General features: G+C 38.2%; 1 long non-coding RNA gene across 1 annotated transcript in view; it reads right to left on the reverse strand.

The window, feature by feature from the left end:
- Positions 1-24,739, reverse strand: part of LOC120535891 — a 200,705-nt gene that overhangs the window by 12,479 nt on the left and 163,487 nt on the right. Inside the window, exon 2 of the long non-coding RNA XR_005634986.1 lies at positions 22,800-22,877. This is a non-coding gene — a long non-coding RNA (uncharacterized LOC120535891). The remainder of the gene's footprint in view (positions 1-22,799; positions 22,878-24,739) is intronic.

Consider the following 24,739-nt stretch of genomic DNA (forward strand, 5'->3'; position numbering starts at 1 on the left):
TTACTAAAGATACACTACAAACTGCTCTGGACTTCTAAATTATATTTTTTAAGAGGGCACTATAAAACATAATTCTGAACTTGAAATGCATGAACAAGAACAAGTACTATATATTGTAACTCTATACTGGAAAAGCAGGCTTAAGAAAAGGTACTACTGTATATAATGGAGGTCTGCATTTCAACTAAGTCTTAAAGGAAAAGCATAATATTGCTCTGAACCTCTTAAGTTTTAAACTTGCAAAATGTATTCCAGCAAGCTGCTGCTTATTATAGCCTTGTACCAGTGCTTTAAATAAAAGGCACTATATACCGCAGCTCTATATTTATAAAGTTATTGAAAAGACACAATATAGTGTTCTGAACTTTAGGGCAATTTATTGATTTGGCAATTTATACTACCCTAACCTTGTAAATCATTCTAAAGGAAAAGCACTATATACTGTTATGGACTTGTAAACTATATACTTAAAAATATAATATACACTGTAGTTGTAAACTTGCAAAACATGCTACTGAAAAAGCACTATATACTGTAAGTTTGAACCTGTTTACATGTCATAGAAAGGGAGCTATGTACTTCAACTCTGTAAAGTGTTTTACTGAAAAGACAGTATACATTCTTGCTCTGTACATGTAAAACTTTGATAGAACAGGCACTATATACAACAGCTTCAGTCTTTGCATAAAAACACTTTAAAAAATTGCTATGAAAACTTTGTTTGTATATACACAGTATACACACACACATAATATTGTATATACTGACCACAAGGGGCATGCCAACATGCCCCAAACACCAGACACAACAGCCACAACACAGCCATGTTAAAATATAGTTGTTTCATTTACAAGAGTACCTTTGCAGGCTTTTAAAGTCAGCTCAAAACAGAAAAATCACCAGAACACCTCCTCAGTGAAGCATCACACTCTTCCTCCCAACTCCGACTCCCTGAGTGAGGTAAGATACCTCCTTTTATGGCAGACCTGGGAGTACTTCCAGAATGATGGCATTGCATGCTAGAAGCACTTCTGGGCCATATATTAGCTCCCCAAAATAGGCAGGTCTGTTCTTCACAGTGCCTTCTTGTAGAACCCAAAGATCCCAACAGGGACGCCCTTCATAAGTACAGTTCCCTGGCAGCTCTGCAGCTGTTAAGCCTGGGTTCCAACCAGGGGAGCATTATCACCTCTCATTCTCAGGGATGGATTGTTAAAAACATCCATTCGTTCTTTGTGCATCCATTATCTGGTCATTCCAACTGGGACACAAACCAAGGACCATCTCAGCCAGCGGTGGCTGGATGGAGGCTGGAGGGGGGCGATTTCGCTGTTTGCACAGTATAGTATCCCTCGGGCATCTCCCAGCGGCAAGCGATTTCACTGCCTGCCCACCACACACAGCTGCCTCGTTCAATATCAGTGGGCGGCTGGTGATGCGGCAAGCGGTGATACTGCAAACGGGGCGGCGGGGGGTAGCATTGTAGTGTGCATCGGATGGCTACCTGTTGAATGGGAGCGGTGGTGGATGATTCACTACACGCCTTTCACCACACCATGTTCATTCTCGGTGGGCGGACGCTTCAGGCAGCATACCGCCCCTCACCGCCCCATTCATTCTCAATAGCAAGCCTGCTTGTACTGTTACATACATAGCAGGAAGTTGTCTCATCAGTACATCAGACGTGTTGACGGGTGCCTATCTGCTGTGATACTGTGTACAGTGCTGTGTAGAAGAGCTCATCTTAATCTTTTGTCTTCACCCTTCAAGAATGTCTCTGAAACACAAATGTGATGCAAGTGCTGGTGATACAGTAAAGAAGAGAAAGGCCATTACCATTGAAAATAAAGTAGAAATAATAAAAAGGTCAGAGAGAAGTGAAACTCCATCATTCATTGGCAGAGCACTTGGTTACAGTCGGTTAACAATAGCATTTATTAAAATAATTTACCTGTTCTGACTTACATACAAATTCAACTTAAGTACAAACCTACAGTCCCTATCTCGTATGTAACCCTGGACTCTGTGTGTGTGTGTGTGTATATATATATATATATATATATATATATATATATATATATATAAGGAAACCAGCAGCGGATGCTGGGATATGTAGTCCGGCAGAGCAGCCCTGCTGGGGTCAGTGGGTGCCACGAGAGGGCACTGTAGAAAGAAAAGCTCCCTATTATGGACTTCCATGTGATCCAGAAGTGTTTTCATCGGGCAGTCACCCTGGCAACCTATAAGTACTCCCGGGTCTGTAATAAAAAGGTACAGGACTGCCCTCCTTTATTCAGGTGAGTTGGAGCTGGAAGGTAGTGGAGCAACGCTTGAGTTGAGAAGGGTAGTGCTGTAGGGAGAAAGGAAGTATTGTGAGAGGAAGACCTGTGTTTGTGCTTGTGCGTGTGTCACAATTGGAGGTATTTTAATTTAAAAACCTTTCATTATTTGAACCCAGGACTGTATAATTGTGTTCGTGTTGGGGGCTTGCTGACGTGTAATATATATATACATTCATTCACACAAACACACTTTTTCAGTAACACATCTAAGCAAAGGGTTCATTGAAAGAAGGAAAAAAAATAGCACCAACCTAACACTTGGGGAGAAGTAAAAAGCAAAGCACAGCAAGTCTTCCAATGAGTACAAGTTCTCATGGCATAGTATTTGTGAAGCATAAGGCAGTAAGACTGCATTTTAAAATGTTTCAAAACTAATTTCATGCCTTCATTTATGCTGAGGTTTGGATGCAGCCTTCCAGCCAAATTCTGTAAAGAGCCTCTGCATTTCTGAAAAGCTCTTGGGAACACCTGGTAATGTAGTGGAAAGTGGAAATATTCAGAGCCTCCATATTTAAATTCTTAAGACAGCCATCAAAGGTGGGGTGTAATTGAGAGACCAGACGTCTACTCAATCAGAAGGAAAAGGAAATCATTAATTTAATAAAATTGGTTTGGGAAAGAAAGCGTTGTTAAGTTTGACTTAATTTAATTTTAAATATGAATGTCTGGAATGTGGGCTTGATTGTAATTTTTAGTGAACTGTATTTTCACATTATATATGATTTATAAGCTGAATGAAATTAAATTAAAAATAAATTAAGGCATTAGCTTGCATAATGTACTTCATATTTTAAGACAAGGGACAAAGAAAACCCAAACCTTTACCTGAGGTATAGAGAATATTAAAAATAAACGGATAGATGGTAAATGAGAACACTGCCTGCCCACAATGAAAGTGTGTCCCTTAGTAAACAGTTTAAAATAAATTACTTGGTAACTTTCACCAATTACACCTGCTCAAAATAGTTCCAATTTACTGGCATCCTATTCAGGGTTGCTTGCTGCTTTGCACAGGATGCTGACAGGACAGGCTTGGGCCTACTGTGACGTTGAATTTCATTAAGTGGGTTTGATAATGCAATGTTATTTCCTAATCTGGTTACAGTGAACCAATTTCTGTTCCAGCAGCATTAGTGCCATTGTGGGAACCAAACTGGACATGATGTCAGCCCATTGTCCACTCAATTATTCTGGACCAGTTCAGAGTTGAAAATGAATGAAACATGAGAAAATCTGAGTAACTCTAGAACAATACACTCACACACACACACAAAGATCATGCAAACTCGATGTTGACAGTGACCACGATTACAATCAAATTCAAGACCCTAGAGTTGTAAGGCAGCAATGCCATGTACTGCACCATAAATGATGACCACTGAATACTACATATGCATAGTCAGACAATACACTGAAATTCTGGACTATATGTTATTACCAGCAATGGAACGTGAGCAATAAATAGGCACAAGGGGTGGAAATATTAAAGCAACACATAACTAATGAGGAATTGTGTTCAGTGAAAATGTTTAATCTAAATGATTTGTGGAGAGGCTGCCCATTTTATTTATCTGACATTATGAACCAAGTTACTTTATTGTAGTTACTTTATTGAATTAAAAACCTGTGTGTATACATAATAAATACATCTAGACATCAATTCACTAATCACATACTGTGCAAAAATAAACATACTACACAAGTAAATATTTAGACATAGTGAAAATTCGTATTCAGTGGTACGAGTCACTACGTAGAATTCAGCATCCAAACAGATTGAAGGAAGAGGATGCTTTGGATCCTGCTGGACTGGGACCCAATGCTACATTATAGTCTGTCAGAAGGTAAGAATGTGAACAGTTCATTAGAAATCTGACAAATAAGAGGAGAGCATTCACTCCATCAAACTTGTTTGTTTAGCTAATAGCTAAGCTTTCCCAAACATTTCTTAAAAGTTGTCAAGGTTTCTGCTTTAACTACATAATTCGGTAGTTTGTCCCAGATTTCCACAACTGTTCATGATTTCCATCCTAAATGCACTTCCCCATAATTTCCACTTGTGTCTTCGAATACATGATTCACCCTTCACCCTTAAGCTGAAAGAGTTCCACTGGATCTACTTTTTCCAGTTCCTTTGAGGATTTCGAAAACCTGGATATGGTCCAAATGCAGTCTCCACGACAAGGATATCTGAGGTCAATGATGATTCTCCTGGTTTTCTGTAAACACTGCCTCACATATGTGTCTTGTAGGTTAGGAACCTCACCTCCAAAGATTTGTTGGGCAGAACACACTGCCCTATGTAAGGTTTTGTGATAGAGATCATTGCAGTTCCCATACATAATGACACATCCGTTTAGATTGATTTCAGTTGGGAAGGATTAAAATGATCTGAGGGTGTGAGGGCCTGTTTTGGTCAGCCACCTGTGATAAAAAGAGCATTGTTGCTCCTTCGTCACCACTTTTCTGGTATGAACAGTCCATGCAAGTGTTACACGTGAGGTCTTCAGTGATATGTACACCAAGAGTCTTAAAACTGCTTACTGTCTCCACAGTAGTCCCAATGATGGTAAAACACGAATGCATACCTCCTCGTTTTCAGAGGTCCACTATTATCTCTTTCGTCTTGGCCACATTGAGGGAGAGGCAGTTTTCCTGGCACCAGTGTTTTGGGGCTCTGCTTTCCTCTGTGTATTCACTCTTTGTCATCTGCAATTTCACAATGATGTTAGATCTGTTCCTAGCCATGCAGGTATAGGTGTAGAGAAAATATAGGACAGGTCTTAGTTCACATCACTGGGGGACTCCTGTATTGAGCATGATTACAGAGGAAGTAATGCCACCTAATCTAAGCACATGGTGCTGATCTGACAGGAAGTTCAGGATCTAGCCGTATGCAGAGTCGTTCAGACCCATAGCTCTGAGCTTGCTGTCAACCTTTGTGGGGATTACTGTATAGTGTTAAACACCGAGCTGTAATCCACGCACAGCATTCACACATATTTGTCCAGGTGGGAGAGGAGCGTGTGTAATGTCAGCGTTATAGCATCATCAGTGGTTTTGTCCTGACGACTGGCAAATTGTGGGGAGTCTAATATGGCAAGCAGCATGGAACAGATAAATATAATACAATACAATTTATTTTTGTATAGCCCAAAATCATACAAGAAGTGCCACAATGGGTTTTAACAGGCCTTGCCTCTTGACAGCCCCCAAGCCTTGACTCTCTAAGAAGACAAGGAAAAACTCCCAAAAAAAAAAACCCTGTAGGGCAGTTCAATGAGAGACCCCTTTTCAGGTAGGTTGGGCATGCAGTGGATGTCAAAAAGAAGGGTTTCAATACAATACAATACACACACAGAATAGAACAGAAAATAATCCTCAAAACAGTATAAAATTAAGTCCCCAGACAATCTGTCAAAGCATTTACCTTCAATGGGGGGGTCAGAGCAACAGAGCTGCCATCATTTAAACTTGTTAATGTAACAACTTTAGATACAGGAGAAATGGTGAACAGTCTGTAAACACTTCTGTCAATTGGCATGTACATGTTCCGATTACATGGCTAGGGATCCAGGACCAGAAGCTCTATGAGGTGAGCTATGGGTTAAATCACAAGCTTTGGAAGTAGCTAACCTTCAACTTGCTTCTAAAAGCATTGCAAATGTTGGTGTCACCCGGCTAGGATAGCAGTGCAGCATTCAGACATCCGCATTTGAGGTTTCACAAACTCTCATGACAAAGGCAGCTGCATTAGCCATCTGACTGGCTTCTCAATTAATCAAATAAGGCTAATTACTTAGCAAAAAAAAGAGAAAAAAACACTTCAGTAAGTAATAAAGAAGTGCACCTCAGCTGTTTCTCTCAGATTCTTTTCCACAGAGGGCCAGATGCCAACTTGTTCTCCAAACATCCTCTGACTGAAGTTTAAATAGGGTGCCTGATGCAGCAAAACTGTGAAGTGGTATCTTAACTACTGGGCTTCTGATCAGACCCTGTTTGCACTCCAACAATATGAATTAACCAAGCTTTAGCACTAGTCAAAGAAAATACCTCACATGCTTTATATGTTACACACCATCTTATAAAAGAATATTCCAGCTACCCCATGTGTGTCATCTGCCTGTCACTGTGACTCATCACAAGAACAAAACTGGCACAGATGCAAGCAGAGGCAAGAATAATGAATCAAAGATAAAGCATGCTTTGAAAGAGAAGGAAAAAATGCACCCAGCGACTAAAATAATACTTAAAAAGAACAGAATCATCAAGAAAATGTTTTAAATAGGAGAATGAAAAAAAAAGAAAGAAAAAATCTTATATTTAGTAAGGTGATGATTGGCTGGGGCGGCACGGTGGCGTAGTGGTAGCGCTGCTGCCTCGCAGTAAGGAGACCTGGGTTCGCTTCCCGGGTCCTCCCTGCATGGAGTTTGCATGTTCTCCCCGTGTCTGCATGGGTTTCCTCCCACAGTCCAAAGACATGCAGGTTAGGTGCAGTGGCAAACCTAAATTGTCCCTAGTGTGTGCTTGGTGTGTCGGGGGCGCCCTGCGGTGGGCTGGCACCCTGCCCGGGTTTGTTTCCTGCCTTGCACCCTGTGTTGGCTGGGATTGGCTCCAGCAGACCTCCATGACCCTGTGGTTAGGATATAGCTGGATGGATGATTGGCTGATCATGGAGGTTAACAGTTGTCAGTGCTCATTTGACGCCAAATGTATTTAATACAGATGCTTTACGTTAAAACACTGACCATCACAGCACAGCAAATATATCATGAGGGGAAAAAAGCATTATATTATAATTAATAAATAACTCTTAACATTTTGGTGCCTTTTTACTATGCAGTTACAAGTATGATGCATTTTATGGGGAAGAGTTCAAAATGTAATTATTAACTGGAAACCTGCAGGCCAGATTGATCAGGAGCAGTGCCATTCTAACTTATTTAATGCAGTGAGAAGCCAAGCAAAATGACACCTTTTATTGGCTAACTAGAAAGATTACAATATGCAAGCTTTCGAGGCAACTTAGGTCCCTTCTTCAGGCAAGATGTATTTAATAAAAAGCAATCTGTAAATATTTACAATGTGAAAATACATTTTGTATTTTTCTACTCCATTTCCCTGCTCCCAGTGAAACCGAACTCTTTAAAAATTATGACAAAAAAACAGTACAAGTGTAACTGGGGGCTTGACAGTAGTAATTGCAGGCCAGACAGGGTGTGTGTTTACACACTAATAAACTAAAGTTATTCAGATTCTTTAATGGAAGAGTCAAGGCAAACTCGTGGACCAAGCTTTTTATTTTAGAAAGCACAATGGAACTCACAAGCCTTTGGTAGCCATGACAGCCTTTACTCTGTCTGCACAGGTCTCTATCAGCTTTATAACATCTGGACATTTCCATTTTTCCACATTCTTCTTTGCAAAGCTGCTCAAGCTCTATCAGATTACTGGCAATCATGAGTGAACAGTCTTTCTCAAAAACAGCTACAAATACTCAATTGGACTGAGATCTGGACTTTGACTTTGTGCAGCTTTGGCTTTTTCCTTGGGGTCGTTGTCTTGCTGGAAAACAAATCTTTCCCTAAGTGCGTGTTTTTTGCACACTGCATCAGGCTTTCCTCCAGGATTTCCCAGAATTTTGTTGCATTCATTTTATCCTGACAAGCCTTCCAGGATCTGCTGCAGAGAGGTTTTCCCACATGATGATGCTGCCGCCACCATGCTTCATTGTGGGGATAGTGTGTTTTTGATAATGTGCAGTGCTCAACTGGGATCATGTACTGGTATGGGAACACCACAGCCCAAGAAATGTGCTCACTAAGAATGGTGGTGAAGCAGGAACAAATTATCACTGGTTCTGTTCTTCCCATAATAGAGTCCATATATACCAACTTCTGAAGAAATTGGAGGGACGCAATTCTTCGCAACCCTACTTTACCCATCTGCAGTCTGCCTTCTCAATAATGAGAGCCACAGAATAAGTAAACTGTGCATACTGTACGTTAAAAGCTTACTGTAAGCATACCGTACATTAAACACACAACATGTTACCTAGTTATGTAAGTTGTTCTGTTTTGTATTTCTACTGTCTTGTCATAATGTATATGAGTGACCGGTACCATGTTTCTTGTACCTGACTGGACAGATGAAGTAAGATTTCCTATGTACAGTACATCTGTACAACATGCAAATAAAGCATGAAACATGGTGCTTAGTCTGATGGCCGAAACGCTCATTTTTAGCTTCATCAAATGATGAACCATCTTCCAGCTGACTTCAGAGTTTCCAATGTGTGCTGTCCGGTGAATCTAGTCCAGGTGTCATCTCCTAACAGTCACTTTTTCTTTACCACTCTTCCATAAAGCCGTGACTGGTGAAGCACATGGCTAACAGTTGTTGTCTGCATGGTCTCTCCAATTGGATATACTGCAGCTTGTACTGTAACTCCTGCAGAATTAAGTGCCTTGGTGATCGTCCTCACTATTTTTTTTATTTTTAAACAATCATGCAGTTTTTGTGGATAACATTCTTTCTGTAAATTTACAGCTGTGCCATACTTTCCATTACTCCATGACTGATTTAACTGGGATATTCTGAGACTTTGATATTTTCTCGTATCCATCTCCTGACTTGTCCTTTTCATGGAGTTGCTTGGAGTATTCTTTTGTTTGCATCGTGTGGGTTAGGTCACAATACTCACTCTAGACAAGTTGGTCCTTTCACATCAAGTGCATTTATACTACAGTTGATTGAAACCCCAGGCGGGTGAGCTCCATTGAACTAATTATGGAACTTCTAACATCAACCGTCTCCACCAGTAACAATTTAGGTGTGTCATATTAAAAGGTTAGAATACCTACAGTATGTCATCAGTTATTTTCTGATTTATATTTGTATTTAAGTTAGACCGCTTTACAGAGGTCTGTTTTCACGTTGACTATTAAAGAGTCTTTTTCCGTTGATAAATGTCATAAGAGACAAATTTAAATACATTGTGATTCAATATTGTATAACAATAAATTTAGGTCATGTCAAAAGGGGGTGAATACTCTTCTAGGTATATTTTTACTAAGTGTGTTACATGAACTTTTGAGTTCTAGTGCTACTCATCCACTTATTCAACAATTACAATCTTTTGTAATCCTTTGCAATCCAATGCCTTACCAACATCATTCTAACTGTTTGTCTTCAATTATTTATGCATGCTGGCATTTCCTCTTACTGTTACCATAGACGTAGTTGGTTGCTACAACCATGGCTATTTACAAATGACACACTTTGTGAAGGAATTTCTTACAAGTCCTGTGAGCAGCAAAAAGCCCTCCGAAATATCTGATTAATGTGTTCATTCTTTGCTTCATGGTCACAACTAAAATAAAGAGAAAATATGAAATAGTCTGACTAGATTCACATTTATGAAAACAATTGTTCTTCTTACTGTTTTACTTAAAATAAAGATAACTCTAAATAACAGCACACAAGTATTTAGGATAGTATGTTCAAACAAGACTTCCATCTGCAATAACTGAAAGAACATAAAAAGACATTATTATTATTATTATATTATTATTTACCCAAAATCTGGATGATATCTGGTAGGAATTCATTAGAATCATGCTTGCTTAATTTGCTCAATTTATAGAGCATTATTTGGCATTTTAATGGTTAAAATTTGTATTTGATTTTATTTTTTCTCCAGCCGTCTGGAGATTTTTTTTTGTTTTTTTTTTGTCCTCCCTTGCCATCAGACCTTACTTTTATTCTATGTTAATTAGTGTTCTCTGATTTTCATTTTTACTTTGTTTTTTTTTCTTTTTCTTCATCATATAAAGCACTTTGAGCTACATTATTTGTGTGAAATGTTCTATATAAATAAATGTTGTTGTTCTGGAGAAGTCAATGTATCATCCCCGTGACCCTGTGTTCGGATTCAGCGGGTTGGATAATGGATGGATGGATGGATGGATGGAATGTATCATTATTTCATTTTTTCACAGAAATTGCCATTTTGAGGATTGGTTTTATTTACTCTTGCTATATTGTTTATAGCAGAGACTCCCACTGCTAGTAACCTTTACTGTTTGCTGTAAAAGATGTTGCCGCACTATACCTACTGTTGAAACTTTGAATAATTTAAAGGAAAGATTCTAACCTTGGCTCACATTTGATACTGGCTATGGGATATTTTGCTTTGGCCCTTCGACGTCTCTATAGATTTCTCTGCATTTTGACCCAATCTAGAACATACCTCTCCTTTGGAAGATTTTTTTTTAAATTTGTTTTCAAGTGATGTCTAAGTAAATTATCTGAGAAAAAAAACTTACCCCAGACCCGTACTAATGTGTCACTTCATAATGTGTAACAACAGTTTCCATTTTGAATGAAGAACATGAAATAGAGAAGGATGGGCACTTGGCTTCTGGAACCTTTCTGCAAGGTAAATGTGCAAATTCTGCCTTCCTCAGTCAATCTTCACTTCTCCTTCCAATGTATGCAGCAGCACCAAACATAATCAATAACAGGAATGACAAAAGTTTTTTCTTAGCCTCAATAATGTACAGTCTTACTCTGTTTTAAGTTCAAATTTCTTTCAAAAGAATACAGGCCACAGACACCCTATGCTCGACTCCTGCCACAACAATGTTTGTCCTCTCTCTTCGAGGCCTGCACTTGAAAGACCTTCTTGTCCCTAACTTTCTGAAGCACTCCACAATTAACAGACCAAGCTCAGGACAGACAAAAGGAAATGGAGGAAGTCAAAGGCTAAGGAAGACCTGGCTAAGTACCAATCCCTTCTTGCACCCTGTTTTTTGCCATCATCAATGCTAAGGTATGGTTCTATCAGACCAGAATTAACAGCATCACTGATACATGATCTCTGTAACCCACTTTCAGCTCCCTTCTTAAACCCCATCCACCTCCTCCCCTAACCTATTTGTCTGCTGATGACTTTGACACCTTTTTTTCAGGATAGGGTAGCCGCTATCAGAAGCTAGTTCCATTATGTCTTCTTCCAAGCATCACCCAGCATTCTCTCCACTCTCTGCCACTGACATTTTCAACCTCCTCTCCAATCACCCCACTACCTGTCCACTTGACCCTATCCCCCTCACATCTCTTTCAGGCCATCTTATTTCTGCTATTCTGCACAACATTAACACCTCACTCAGCTCAGGGACATTTCCTACCATCTTCAAACATGCTCTGATAACATCATTTCTCAAAAAAACTAACACTCAATACCATCCCAAGTTAACAATTACGGGCCTGTCTCTCTTCTTTCCTTTCTTTCCAAAACACTTGAACGTGTTGTTTCTAACTGGGTCTCTTTCTTCCTTGTATAGAATGGACTGCTTAGTATCAACCAATCTGGATTCAAGAGGAACCACTTGACTGAGATGGCTCTACTGACTGTGGTCAACCAGCTATGACTTGCTAGAACTAGCAACATGTCATCAGCCTTGATCCTTCTAGATTTCTTCTTTCGCTTCAGTTTGGTCAACCATGAATTCCTTCTCGCTATCATTTCTAAAACTGGCATCGCTGGGACTGCTCTCAGATGGTTTGAGTCCTAAATCTTGGGCAGATCCTACAGCATGTCCTGGCAAGGCGAGTTGTCAAGAGCACATCACACATGCACAGCGGTGCCACAAGGATCAGTGCTGGGTCCTCAGCTTTTTTCTATGTACCCCACCTCACTGGGCTCCATCATCCAATCCCATGACTTCTCTTATCAGTGCTTTGCTAATGATACACAGCTGTACCTGTCATTCCCTCCTGAGGACAACACGGTATCAGGTAGAATCTCTGCATGACTTACTTATATCACGACCCAGATGAAGCACCATCATCTACAGCTAAATCTGGCAAAAAACAGAGCTTCTTGTGATCCTGGCCAGCCAGTCTGTTAAACTGCCCATCTCTGTACAGCTTTTCTCACTGTCGCTAACACCTGCTAAGTCAGAATGCAACCTTGGTGTGGTAACTGAAGATCAGCTATCTTTTTCTGACCACATTTCTACTGTTTCTTGTACATGTAATTGCACACTGTACAACACAAGACCAACAAAAGATCAGACCTTATCTGATGGAACATGCAGCACAACATCTGGTCTAGGCAATGGTCTTGCCGTGTCTGGACTACTACATCTTAAATCTGGCAGGAGAACCCAAAATGTGCTATCAGATCGCTGGAGATAGTCCAAAATGCTGCAGCCAGTCTTACATTTAACCAACTGAGGTGGACAAATGTCACTTATCTCTTCTGGTCACTACACTGGCACCCTGTAGCAGCACATATTAAGTTCAAATCCCTGATGCTTGTGCACAGAATAGTCAGTGGATCAGCACCTGCATATACGGAGCTCGCTCAGGCCTGCCAGTGAACAGCACCTGGTGATGGCGCCTCTGCATGTTATCAAGTCTCAATCCATACTCTTTTCCTGTGTAGCTCCTTGTTGGTGGAACGAGCTGCCCACCTCCATCCGAACTGGTGATGCATTTAAAAATCCATCTATTATGTGAATATCTGTCTAATTGATTTAAAAAAAAAAAAAAAGTCGTTATATGATCTTTCATATTGTTGGTTGATTTGTTGTTACATTAAGTTTAATTGATTTATCGAATCTTAATCAATAATTGCAAATTTATGAGCTATTACATCCTTTTACTTGTGGCAATCAACTTTTGTTACATGTCCTACTACACTTGTTCAACAAACAGGCCCTAGCTTAATGTTACTTGATTATGTTTATTGCTTTTTTAAGTCACTTTGGATAAAAAAACATCTGCCAACAAATAAATGTCAATGTAAATATAACATCATTTGTTAACTTTAAATCACAGACAGAATGTTTTTGTAATCCCATATTTTGTTCCATCCATCTACACTCAGCCCTCATGTTAAAGAGTACCAGATATAAACTAATGTAATGTATTCCATGTCTCTACACTGCAAGAATCCATAGGCAAAAACCAGACTTTAAATGGGAGAGGTTTTCCTTGTACAGTATTAAGCAAAAATATCTGCCAAAGGGGTAAGAAAAATTTGATTGAGAAGACTTCTTAAAGTAAGCTAAATAATTGTACTGTAAATATAAATTTTTGGATAAGTTAATAATTCTTACAATAACGAAAACTAGACTTAATATGATGATTTAAGTACCTTTCAGTTGACTTAGATTTAATTTTTTGCACTGCATGGTTCTTTGTGTAAAGAAAAACCTCCTAATGTTTGTGCAAATTTACCCTTAACAAACAGGCTTCCGACTGTGTCTCTGTGTTCTTGATGAACTCATTTTAAAGTAAAAGTTTCGATCCACGGTTCTAATTTCCTTCATAATTTTAAACACTTCAGTCATGTCTCCTCTTAATCTTGTTTTGCTTAAACTGAAAAAGCTCAGCTCTTTTAATCTTTTCTCATAATTCATTCACTGTAGCCCTGGAATCAACTACTCTGGACTTTTTCCTTTTGTCCTTTATGTAGCCTGGAAACCAAAACTGGATACAGTTTTGCCCAGTGGGCTACCCAATGGGGGCTGGGTGGTCTCATGGCCTTGAAGCCCCTGGAGATTTTTTTTTCCAGCCCTCTGGAGTTTTATTTTTTATTTATTTATTTATTTTTTCTGTTCTCCTGGCCATCGGACATTACTTTATTCTTTGTTACTTAGCATTGCCTAATCTTATTTTTATATTTTTCTTTTTTCTTTCTTTATCTTGTATAGCACTTTGAGTAACATCATTTGTATGAAAATGTGCTATATAAATAAATGTTGTTGTTGTTGCAGTCCTGGTGAAGCCTCACCACCGCTTCATAAAGGTTTCATATCAGGACCAACTGTTACAAAATCTCCAATACAACAACGTTCTCTATCCAAATAAGTCCAGTTGTGTTAATGGGGGCTGGAGTCTACCCCAACAGCGCTTGTTTAAAGTAGAAACCAACCCATGACAGGATGCAAGTCCATCTCAGGGCCCAGTTATGTGAACACACTCACAGACAAGTGATTTAAATTTGTCAATTAGGTTAATAGTCATGTCTTTGGGATGAGGTTTGATTTGGGGAAGTTTAGTGGCTGAATGAGTGGCACGGTGGCACAGTGGTAGCGCTGCTGCCTCTCAGTTAGGAGACCCGGGTTCGCTTCCCGGGTCCACCCTGCGTGGAGTTTGCATGTTCTCCACGTGTCTGTGTGGGTTTCCTCCGAGGTCTCCGGTTTCCTCCCACAGTCCAAAGACACTGCAGGTTAGGTGGATTGGCGATTCTAAATTGTGTGCTTGGTGTGTGTGTGTGTGTCCTGCATTGCTTCCTGCCTTGTGCCCTGTGTTGGCTGGGATTGGCTCCAGCAGACCCCTGTGACCCTGTGTTTGGATTCAGCGGGTTGGAAAATGGATGGATGGATAGTGCCTGAATTTTATAAGTACCAGAGAATAACTTAGTAATAAAAATTACAAAGATCACCAGAAAGTCTTTTGGCAACAAATCACTTAACTTGTTAACAGTCAACAAAATAAGAAGGAGGTCAAGAAATGTCAAGAAATATGGCAAGAGTTATTTACAGTTTATCTAAAATCTAGGATGTTACATTGTACACAGCACTAGTTTTTACATCGTCCCATGCTTAATACATCATTTTGCAACATCCATGGCCACGCCCCTAAAAATCGATCGTCACATTTTGATGACAGTACCACAAAATTGCGGTGCTGAAGGAAAACCAAAATGGCATACACCAAATGTAAAAAATAAAAATGACTGTATTAAAAACATATTCTAGAAAGGAGATAATGAGGAATTCTGACTCTCCAGGTCCCAAACATTATCTGAAAAAGATGTATCTTAAGAGATATAATTCTTTACATTTTAACTTAACAAGACACGAGGAGAATGTGCAAACATTACAAAGCTGGGGATCTGGTGTGAGGTATGAAGTATAATACAAGTGGAATTCTAATAGAAATAGAAATACAAAGGAAAAAATAAAAGAACTCTGCCCCCAACCCAAACAAATTAGATGTACATATATATATATTTACCAGAATTACTTTAGCGTTCACACATGCAGCCAACAGTCATGGGTAGAAAAAATTGGAAGCATCCACAAAGATTTATTTTCTGAGGCAATTGCTTGGGCAATCACATTATTTCCTTCTCCTGGTTGTAATAATCTGTCTCAATATTTCAGAAATTGATGTTGATGATGACAGTGTTGGGGTAATGCATTAAAAGTAACCTAATGAAATACTTATTTTATTGAAATAAAAATCCCTGCATTACTATCCCAGCAACACCGGGTGTAAGGCAGGAAGCAAATGTCCCAGAATGCCACACCTTTGCAGGGCTCAATCTCATAGCCAAGCAGAAAAATAGTGTGCTGCATCCAATTTGGTAATAAAAAGATAATAAATAAAGTGTCAGTCTAGTTTTAATCCAACTATTTTCTACAGATATGTTGAAGCAATGTGACTGAGTGGCATAGCTACTAGCATTCATACCACAAATTTTCTTTGGCTCATGTCTGGGATGTAAAAAAAAGGGAATGGATGTTGTTTAAGTCACAGCATATTAAAGGCTAAAAGATTTAAAAATCACAAGAAAATGATCATGTTTGAATATTTTTCTGGCCAGTTTCATTAAGGTTCTTATATGGGCTTAGAATTTAATAACAAGTGCTGGTCAGTGAAATCTACAGTTTTTCAAACAAAAGAAGACAAAGTAACACACTGTTTGCAACACATTGCATTTTAATATAAATAACTATTCAACATATTTAGTTTTTTTTTTTTATACAGAATGAGAAATATAACAAAAGATACTTTCAAATGTAATGTTCCCCCACACTGTTCAAGTGACACAGGCTCCATTTTTCATTTCAGATTCACATTTACTGATTTTTAGTCTTTTTTGCCACATTTTTACGACATCAGAGCATTTTGCCAAAGTAGAACTCCATAAGTGAACTCATACATGTAAAGAGAGATTTTTAAGAAACCAGGTTTCTGCTTTAGCCAGTTTAACCTCTTTACCCCAGTTTTGTGTGTGCACATAAACACACTCCATGTTCAGGAGGATGATCATTAGATAGATAGATAGATAGATAGATAGATAGATAGATAGATAGATAGATAGATAGATAGATAGATAGATAGATAGATAGATAGATAGATAGATAGATAGATAGATAGATAGATAGAAATGTGTGATTACACAAATAAACAGCCATTGCTCAAAAGAATATTTAACAAATTCACAATTTGTTAAATATTACTTGTTGTGCATTTGGCAGTAATGCACTGGTACTCAAATTGGATTTCAGGTAATCAAAGCAAGGTATAAAAAGTACTGTACTGTATACTAAAGCACAAATGACTTTAAAAATGCAGAAACACTGCAACTTGTTTCAAATGTATATACTTTAATAAAAAACTAATGGTCAAAGAGACAATGACACTATTACATGCTGCTTACATTCATACCATGTCAGAAATTCATAACAGCTTATAAAATCGAGCTGCTTATACAAAAGCCCCCAGGAGTAAAATGCCATCATGGGAGAAAGCACTTCGCCTAGCCGAGAAATGTCACTTGTATCACTTTAATTCACTGAGGAACACAGAATGCAGTAAATTAAGATGCCACTCTCTAGGTGACTCGATCATGCTTTGTATTTATTACTTTTACATATTTCCCCAGGAAACACTTTTTATTACACTTCAGCTTCACAGGAGGCACCTGAAAACACATACTCTAACTACAGAGTGCACATTAACAGCAGGGGTATTTGAGACAGACATGGCATATATGTAAAGTAAAAGATCTTGGCAGGCTTAATAGAATAAAAAGAATCCCTCAAAAAGTGTACAGAGTGGGAAGAGAAAAAAAAACAGCAAAATATTTAATTCTCTTAGATTCTAAATTTGTACATTTGTACTATGAATTATGGGTTTTAGCAGGAAATGACAACTACTTGGAAAAATAGCAATTAGGACAAACAAAAGAATAAGGAAACAAGCTGCTTGCTAAATATAGGTTGGGGAGAATAATGTCATAGCACCCATCAGAGCTTTGAGGGAAACAGGAGATCCAAAATGGCCCTAAATCAGCGGCACTCCTGAGAAGGGGGATATTATCTTTTGCTTTTCATTTGTTTTGTATAGAAATAAAAACTGATCTTTCAATTTCTGCCTTCGAACGTATATAAATGAGGTATGATAGTTACGTTACTGAAAATGATTCAGATAAGGTATGGCATTGTGGCTCAGTGGCCTCACAAATCAAATTTCATGTCTGGTCATTGCCTTTGAGGAGGTCTCACATTCTCCCTGTTCTTGCATGGGGTTTTCACCTGATACTGTGGCCTTTTTCTAACATTCTAAATGATGCAGGTTAAGTTATGAATAGCAATTCTAAATTGGTTGTATGAGTGACACTGTCCTAGAAAGAAACCTGTGTGCACCCAGGATTGGTCCCAGAAACACCCTGTAAACCTGAATTAGACTAAGTGGGTCTGAGAACATCATCTCATGTTATTTAAATGGCCCAGGATCACGCCAATTTCATGTTGACACTTATCTAGCAGCCATTGCAGACACACATTAGGAGTTTAAATTTAAACAGTCCTGAGGTTTTGACAATGGTGTGATGTAAGGAGATGATTTTGAGAGCTATGAGGTTTAAGGAAGATTTTAAAAGAAAATGTTTGTGATGATTCACCATCTGGCTGAGCAAATCACTCAAAACATCCCCAAAAAATTCTATCACTTGGATGCAATGTCATATAACATACGGAAAAGGTAAGACTTCCTCAAAAAGAATTAAACAGCAGCATAAAAATAGTTTTTGTCACCAAGGAGACAGTCTAGCTCACATACTTTCATGCACAAGTTTCTCCATGAAAAACAGTGTCACAGAACTAGAGTAGCTTCATCTAAAAGTGCTGCACTATGAGGAACTCAAAGCTAATGGTGAAAAATCAGAAAAATGTGAATTGCCCTCCCCAAGATTTGCTGATCCTTCATCAGTTGAGTTGTTATTCAAAAAAGTTGACCTATTTGGTCATTAGCCAAAAATTTGGGATGAACTGGCTGCAGTTCAGTTCATTTATGCAATATTTTTTATACAGAAACAAGCTCATTACTGGAGTTTAAACAAAATGCAGGAAAAATAAAATAAATATTAATACTGGCATAGCAATAAGCTGATGTGACACAGCAAAGATTGATTATCAGAATATGTGCATCACTAGTCCAATTAAAATAGACTGAGCTCAAACTAATAAAATAGCTCTAAGAAAAGCTTGCAGCCATTTGTGCTATAGAGCTCCAGGGAAGATATTTAATAAGACGAGAACAGCAATTAAGGGAAACATCTGACCTAAAGATAAGGGGCTGGTTAGAATTAAACTTATAATCTGTGAGGTTTTCTTGTTGTGATTTACAATACAAATTCAATTAGTGAAAAGGAGTAGCATGTTTTTTGAGCAGACGACATTCCCTGTTTGAAGTGCTTTCACATACATTGTGAAAAGCACCTATTGCAGATGTCATTTGTCTGTCTGTATGTATGAAACAACAACTTCCAATGAACTGATTTTGTTGAAATCTGATACACTAATTCTTCAAAGACATTTGTCAGGATAATTCCATTTTGTTCTCAAATAAATGCTTTTACAAAGCTTTGAAATGTCAACATGCCCCATCAAACAGAAATGCCAAACTTGCAAACTCATCTATCTTAAAACATTAAGACATTCTGTGTGCCTTCAATTACTGATTAGTTTGCCATTTCAAATTTAATTTGAAGGAGTTTATTTCAACCTGTATATTTTGTGTATTTTTCTCTTTCACTCGTCCATTAGCTACTACTGACGATAAAACAGATTTTCAAAGTTATGAAGGAATAATTTGGACAAAATTTAAATAAATAAATAAATACATGAAATATGGCCATAAATAAATAAAAACAACACATATGTAAGCATAAATAATAAAATGTTTTATGACATCAGCTTTTGTTATTTATTTCTTTATGAATTTATTTAATTATTTTTTCATTTTGAACACCACTACCTGATCAAAGTACTGTACAGCCACATGTGATGTTGGAATAAAAATGACTGTTCCCAATTTTGATGAGACTAATGGCATCAAATCTTCTAGGATGAAGCTTAAAAACAACAACGGAAATTTATATTAAGCAGAATGCCAAGTGAAGACTGGATAGTGTATTGGACTTTGAACCTGTCAGGGAAAATTCTCAGTAAACGAAAAAGAACTGTGAGTCATTGATATAAAGGAAAATTCAAAATGGATGTTCTTTAACTACAGTAATTGGTTGGTTCTCTTGTTGAATGCAATTTGGCAGACTGAAGAAATCTACCAGAATAGCTTCCTTTATCGGTTAGGTTCATTTACATACAATAATTAGGAAGCATTTCAAATACACCAATCAGCACACAGATAAATGGTGCATTTTAGTAGCACACCTCCACCTTCAAGGACAGACCAAAGGTCCTAAAATAGTTAATCATTAAAAGTCTTGAGGAATTTCTGGTTCATAGAAATACAACTTCTGACATGTAAATTGTTATAAGAGAACAAAATATAAAATGTTATCATCTCATCTATATTTATAAATGTTCTGGCACAAATGAAGTCAGGATGTCCTAGTTCAATAAGTGTGCAGTTTCAAGCACTTTTTTTTTTTTTAACCTTACCAGCCAACTGACCATAGCATTAAACTTCTCATTAGAGACTTGAAAACAAATCTACAGTATATGAAATGACTCTGCTTTGTTTTTTAGTTACAAATCTGTATTATGTAAGTGGGTTTTGATTAATTCTCATCTATTATTGTCAGTATCTCATTTATTAATTTTATTCTAATTTTCTTTGTTTTTACTACAACTTTCTTTGACACCTTGAAAGGCACTTTGAGATACATTCTTTGTATGAAAACACCTATAGAAAGAAATGTTGATTTTTTTTCCTATTTATTCATTTTAGTGACTCCACATGCAACATGAAATACACAATCAAGTCAAAGCTGTCATTTTGACTATGTTAAAGATGACAGAGTGAATGTAAATCTTCAGTCATTAAGGGACACATATACAGCAAACCTCTGGTGATGGATTTGTAGCTTCTTAAATTTAAAGTAATTGTTCTGCACAGTTATTCTAGGATTTTTTTTTTCTTGCACTCATCCATGCCAATCACAAATGTAAGTATGTCTCCAATCAAGACACGGTACTCATTAGATCCCACCTTCTCGACTTTGACGTGTCAAAATGACGGTTTTCATTTGATTGTGTATTTAATATTGATGTGTGAGGTCACTGAAACAAATAAATGAAATAAATAAATAAACAGCAAAAATAATAAGCAATAGAAGCACATTTCATGACACATCTAATGATTTATGCTCAAAGATCATTATGTTATATTTATTTACTAGCCATAGAACCTATCAAAGACAGGTAATAGAATAACTTATCTGCTATCTCTTTCAGTACATGTAGTTTAAGCACCTTTCCTCCGTATTCATGTCTGTGTGAACCTCTCTCAAGTGTGTCCCTGTAAACCTTGCTTCTCAGACACTGATATTGTTTTCGAGGCTCCTTTCTCGCCTCCAGTCCGGTTTTATACTTTCCCTCTTTGAAGGTGACTCCCTCAGCATGCACATTTACTCTTCCTCATGCATTTCACATGCACACTTCCTATTTCTTAACATCACCAAAGCCAAACTGACCAATTACACCAAAGCCAAACTGACCAGCCAGATTGCTCTGAGGGACTAGACACACAGATCTTAGCATTTTAGTACACAGTAAATTGTCACATTTCACAATACATTTATTCCTTTGCCTATTTATTAATTTATTTTGTTTTTTCCAAAATAGTCTCCAAGCAACACAAGTTAATCGATTGTCGGGATGTGCCACTTATACACCAGCTACTTTCTCTGTTGTTTGAGGCAAGTTAACTATAAAAATAAAATTTTACCTCGAGACTTCAACAGATTTTAACGGTCCATCAAGAACCTCTTTAAAAAATACGTGGTGGCCCATGAAAAAGTGGCCCACCTCCATAGACATGATTGCATTATGTGGTGAAGAGAAAAATGATCAAATTTGGTACTCGTATTTACAGAAAATTCTGAAAGTGATCTCCTTGTGTCAATAAATTTCTGTGCCCGTTTCCGCATGTTCATGTACACTCTTTGCAACATCATGGGATCGATTCTCTGTATCGCATTTTCAATGTATCGCAGTGTTCAACTTCAGATCATTTACAGTCAGTGGATTTTTCTCATACACGCAGCTCTTTAAATGACCCCAAAAGAAATAGATGCACGTTGTTAAGTCAGGCAATCATGCTGGCCATAAACCCTTGCTAATAATCATTTCATCAGGGAACTGCTCCCGAATAGTAGCCACAGATATGTGGGAAATATGGCAAGTCACACCATCTTGCTTCGGTACACTGTAAAAAAATCAAAAATGGTATCCAGGGGACAGACAGCAAGGAAACAAGGAGGGCGATACGACTGTAGCTACCTATCTGGCGACAGATGAGACGGGAGTCGTCTCAGTGGAGGCAGGCCACTTTTTCGTGGGCGAACTTGTATTATGTTTAATAAATTCAAACTACAATTACTCATAGAGGGGCAGCACAGTGGTGCAGTTAGGAGACCTGGGTTCACCTCCTGTGTCCTCCCTGCATGGAGGCAGCATGTTCTACCCGTGCCTGCATGGGTTTCCTCCGGGTACTCCAGTTTCCTCCCACAGTCCAAAGACATGCAGGTTAGGTGCATTGGTGATCCTAAATTGTCCCTAGTGTGTGCTTGATGTGTGTGTGTGTGTGTGCCCTGCCTGGGGTTTGTTTCCTGCCTTGTGCCCTGTGTTGGCTGGGATTGGCTCCAGCAGACCCCCGTGACCCTGTAGTTAGGATATAGCGGGCTGGATAGTGGATGGATGGATTACTCATAGATCCACCAAATGCCACCACATGTGACAATTAAGAACAAGACACCCATCAATGCCATTTTTGCATCATTTGGATCATCTACTGTGCCACCTCAAGCCTATTTGGGCTACTTTTTTTTAATCATATGACATTGGAATGTACTTTAAAAAGCTTGTATTTAATGTAGTCTACTAGCACATGTAATTACATTCTATTTTTGCTTATATTTTTAAATATGACTCATTGTTACAAAACTGTGTTTAAAAAATGTGATAACTGACTCTTTAATAAAGCAAGTAAACAATTTTAAAATGGCCCAGCTTTCCAGTCAGTTAACCAAATCGGCAAAAGTACTTGAATGTTACGCCATGTGTACACTTCCTAATTTATCTTTTTTTTTGTTTTGTGCAGCCACCCTTAAGAATTACTGTGAAAAAAACCTTGGAGAACTACAATTTATTAACTACAAATTGAGTAGACCACTTTTCCTACCTTAGGGAGGTATCCTCCACAGGGATGCAACCAACACGCGCATATACTCAGAGAGTCTTTGTATGGCTTCCAGTTGTCCTGAAAAATAAGAAAACATGCCACTTTAATCTATTGCTCAAGTCAAATGAGAATATCCACAACATCACCCATATGTACTGTAAAGGGGAAACATTTTACAGTTACAACCATGAGACTTCAATTCATCACAATTCACCTGAATTTTGGATTTCAGCCTGCTGTAAAACACATTCGCATGGTTGCCAGAATTTTAAACAATACCTTTGCCTCCTTCTGTACTCTAATGTCCAAAGGTTTCAAGGTGATTTGCACACTTGACAAGTAATACTTGTTGATTATGGCATCCAAGAGATACAACTTATAATTTCTGTACACATGACAATACACTTCCACTTGAAGTTGATTTTCTAATCAATAATTTTTTGCAGAATTAAGAGTAGACAACTTAATTACTAGAATAAAACTTTTGAAACACCTAAACAGACACTGGTTGTCTAACATACTGACCTGGAATAAGGGGGTTTGGAAAATTAATTGGTGGCAATTAAAAGGAACACACTAAAGAGATGTAAAAATTCAATGACTCCATTAAAATGTCTCCTTACATTACTAGCGCTAAATCAGGCACAATCACAGGAGTTTGAAATTCTATACAGTACTGATGATGCTGCAGACGCACGGTAACAAAAGGCACTTCTAGGAAGGCTGCAATGGTCTCTTTTTGTCAGTCAGTCAGTAATTATCCAACCTGCTATATCCTAACACAGGGTCAAGGTGGTCTGCTAGAGCCAATCCCAGCCAACACAGGGCGCAAGACAGGAAACAAATCCCGGGCAGGGTGCCAGCCCACCACAGGACACACACATACACACACACCAAGCACACACTAGGGACAATTTAGGATCACCAACCAACCTAACCTTTGGACTGTGGGAGGAAACTGGAGCACCCGGAGGAAACCCACACAGACACGGGGAGAACATGCAAACTCCACGCAGGGAGGACCCGGGAAGCGAACCCAGGTCTCCTTACTGCGAGGCAGCAGCACTACCACTGCACCACCGTGCTGACCTAACTTTTTGTTCTTTTTCCAATACCCTACCATTAGGAAAAAACAAAAATTTAAATAGATAATGCACCATATCTATTAGATACAACAAATAAAAATAGAATATTAGTTTCCTACCACAGCATTGGAAAATGCATTATTGGATTGATTGTCCAGTAAGCCTTTGAGCTATTCTGACAGTGGTGACACATGAGCTCTCTTTCTGCATTTACTTGCACATCCACAACAGGAAAATGGTTATTAATTTATATTGCTAAAATGAAATAGGTCAGACTACTTTAAACAATCAGAAACACAGTGCTTCAAATAATCCATACATCAGTGAACATCTGACAACATTACACCTTTTAAAAGCAAAAAAAAAAAAATCTCACAACATTGGAAACCAAAAACAGACTCTCACAATCATTTGTGTTCACCTGACACTCCCACAGCCTGTACAATAATTAAATGGCTACCCATAAGCACTGATGCAAATCCTAAGTATTCATTCAGCACAAATGGGTGTTTAAACCCACTCAGAGTATTGACAATTCTGTCATAATAAACACTCACTAGCTACTCCATGCGTTGCATTAGAAAGAAAAAAAGGACTTTTTCCCCTTAAATTGAGAGGACTTTATAGCCATACTAATAACATTTGTAAGTGTCTATTATATCAGTGGAGCAAACTATGGAATAAGCATTAAGAAAACAGACTTCATTGCCTAAGTCCAAGTACTAAAAACTCAGACCAGAGCAAGCAGTCAACCCACCCAGTCTCAGCACAGCCCATAAAACTAAGTGTAGTGGATTCAAGAAGTATTCCTTCACTTTCTGCACACTTTATTGTGTTGTAGATTTAAATTCTCCA

The sequence above is a fragment of the Polypterus senegalus genome, chromosome 9 (assembly GCF_016835505.1).
Source record: "Polypterus senegalus isolate Bchr_013 chromosome 9, ASM1683550v1, whole genome shotgun sequence".
Classification (NCBI taxonomy): Eukaryota; Metazoa; Chordata; class Cladistia; order Polypteriformes; family Polypteridae; genus Polypterus; species Polypterus senegalus.